Source organism: Triticum urartu, chromosome 1A (genome assembly GCF_056163025.1).
Source record: "Triticum urartu cultivar PI428250 chromosome 1A, HENAU_Tu73, whole genome shotgun sequence".
In the NCBI taxonomy this organism is placed as follows: Eukaryota; Viridiplantae; Streptophyta; class Magnoliopsida; order Poales; family Poaceae; genus Triticum; species Triticum urartu.
In genome coordinates, this window is record NC_141873.1 from 463688406 (window position 1) to 463691385 (window position 2980).

Sequence of the window (2980 nt, forward strand, 5' to 3'; positions counted from 1 at the left end):
GCTCAGCATGGGATAATGACAAGGGGCACTTCCCTGCATTCAGGCGATGCAAGTAAAGTGTTTATTCTTGCACTTGGAGTGAAAGGTTATTCTGTTGCTATATAAAAAGCAAGGAAAGTTTCTTTTCTTTAGGGCATCTACAATGCTAGGAGCTTATATAGGCGCTTATGGAAAAAATAATAAATAAATAAAAATCTGAAACACACCTAAGCGCCTCATCCCTCAACGCTAGACGCTAATTAACTAAACAACGTGGACGCTAATTACTAGAAGGAAAATGACCAAGGGCTGGATGCATGGTTTGCGTCGATGCCAGGGTTGACACCAGGATTACACCCGGCAACCGCTAATCTGCCGGGATTATGAACCTGGCGCCTGCCCTAAGCGCCCAGCAATGGAGATGCCCTTATTCTGTTGTGTGGGTGAAGGCGTTTGACAACTTTTTCCTGCATCAGTCGACAAACCGACCCTTTTTTCCTCGTTCTTGCTTGCAAGCGGCAGGGTGCGGTTATCGTTCAAGCAGCCAATGGAAACTGCATTTGAGTAATCAGGCTTTTAAACTGGTAAACGCAAGCTGGCTGGTGCGTGCTATGCGTTAGCAGCCATGTACGATTTGTTATTTCCGTGGGGGCAAAAAGTGTTGGTCAAACCTAGAATGCGTTGCATGAATCGGACTGCGTCAGCCGCATGAAAGCGTCCTCTGCCTTCCTCTTTTCTTGTTTTAGAGCAACTGTAAAAGATTTGCATCCGACCCGCAAAATCGATTTACGGTTCGCCCTAAAATGATTTCATGAGAAGTTATGCACCGCCACAGAATAGATATCGTAAAAAACATACTGCATATTTAAAAACTTAGATAAATATAGTTCCCGCTACAACATAACACACCGAAGCTCATACATAAAACTAAAAACATAGATAAACATACGGTGTGGCGGCGGCTCATGGCTTGACATTGAGGTAGTACTCCCAGCGGCGGCGCTGGGGTCTTCCAGGGACTTCCCTGGAATACCCAAGATTTTCGGCTAATTTTTTTTTTACTATGTATATTATACAGATTTGGCCCAGTCCAAACACTCCACGTTACGCACTGGGCCGGGGCGTTTGGTTAGGCGCGCGAGCAGTCGAGCACCCAGATTCAATCGATCCCCTCGCTGCCCCAATTCCCCTAACCTAGCTCTGCTGAAGGCGGCCGGCCCTCTCCTGCACCTCCGTCTAGGTCCGGCTCCGGCGCCCTGCGCCCGGCGGCCAGGCAAGGCATCTCAAGCCTCTCCGTCGCCCCTTCGGCCGGCCCTCTCCCTCCCCTGCCCTCACCCTCCGGCCCTCTGCCCCCGCCCAGCTCTGCCCACTGCCCTTCACCTCTGCGCAGTACCTCCTCTGCGGACTGCGGCTCAGGCACTCCGGCGACCGGCGGTCCGGCCTCCCCAGCGCGGCAGCGCCCTCCGGCAGTCCAAGTCCGTGCCATCCACATCTAGTTTAGCATCCAGCCATCTACCAAGGTATTCTTCCCTCTCTTTTCTAAACAAATCTGAAGATTTTTCAGTGATTGCTTGTAAATTGAAATTGAATTACTTAGTATTTACTATGTGACTCATTTGGTGATTACTATGTAACTTGAAATTGTTTTCAATGTTCAACAGTCCATGCCACATTGCCACTGATTTTACTCTGTTTATGTAATTGTGATGTAGATGAAAAGAAAGGATGTTAGCTTATTCGAACTGTGGGACAAATCTTCAAAGGCAAGAAAGTTAACTTCTACGTCCACACCAACTCCTATTTCTGAGGAGGTTAAGAGCAATCTGCAACTAGCACTAGTACCAACACATGATGAAACTCCACAACCGGAGAGGGAGAGAGGCTCCACGATCCCAATTATAGAAGATGAAGCGGTTGATGAAGATGGTGAATCAATTCCCGAATTTGAAGCAGATTTGGCTGCTCTAGAACGTGATCCCGGCAAGCGACTCCCTATATCTTCATATCATGTCAATGGCCAGGATAGAGTTAGAAGGAGATACATTAACTTGGGAGCTTGTCAACCAAAGGATCATAAGTTTGAAATTAGAGATTTTAGTGGACATTTTCGTCGCTTTTCCCCTACTTGGTTTAAAGATCATAAATGGCTTGAGTACAGCGTGGAAAAAGAGGCTGCTTTTTTGCTTTGTTTGCTACTTGTTCAAGGATAAAACAAAAAGTCCCGGAGGAGATGCATTTGTGAATGGTGGGTTTAATAATTGGAACATGAAAGGAAGATTGAAGAGGCATATTGGAGCTGTTAGTAGTGCTCATGCTGAAGCTCAAGAAAAATATGATATGTTCACTACACCTACAACATCAATTAGGGAGTCTATTGCTTCAAACACCTCACAATCCAAGGCTTTGTATAAACATCGTTTGACATGGACACTCAAGTGTGTGAGACTTCTGTTGAGCCAAGGCCTGGCATTTAGGGGGCATGATGAAAGTGAAGACTCACTAAATAAAGGAAATTTCCTTGAGCTTCTAAATTGGCTAGCAGGAAACTTTGAAGAGGTTGACAGGGTTGTTCTCAAGAATGCTCCACAGAACTGCAAGATGACTCACCATGATATACATCAAGAGGTGATAAAATGTTGTGCGCAAGAGACTACTAAACTAGTCATTGAAGAACTTGACGGTGGTCATTTTGCAATACTTGCAGATGAGTCTAGTGGTGTGTATCAGAATGAACAGTTGACACTAAAAGCTGCAATTCAGAAAATGCTTATGGACTACAATTTGACCTTTGCAATGGTTCGTGGGCAAGGATATGATGGAGCTAGTAATATGAGAGGTAATGCTAATGGCCTAAAAAACTAATTATGGATGAGTCCCCTTCTGCCTACTATGTTCATTGTTTTGCCCATCAATTACAGTTAACTCTTGTGCCGTTGCTAAGGAGAGTGGTGATTGTATTTGGTTCTTTCAGCAGCTTGCACACTTGTTAAATGCTCTTGGC

At 45.5% G+C, this 2980-nt stretch overlaps 1 pseudogene across 1 annotated transcript; it reads left to right on the top strand.

The window, feature by feature from the left end:
• Positions 1-1100: 1100 nt before the first annotated feature.
• On the top strand, positions 1101-2841 carry LOC125535513 (uncharacterized; annotated as a pseudogene). Its single transcript, XR_007294704.2, has 2 exons — positions 1101-1499; positions 1692-2841. The product of XR_007294704.2 is annotated as an uncharacterized LOC125535513 (transcript).
• Positions 2842-2980: the final 139 nt, after the last annotated feature.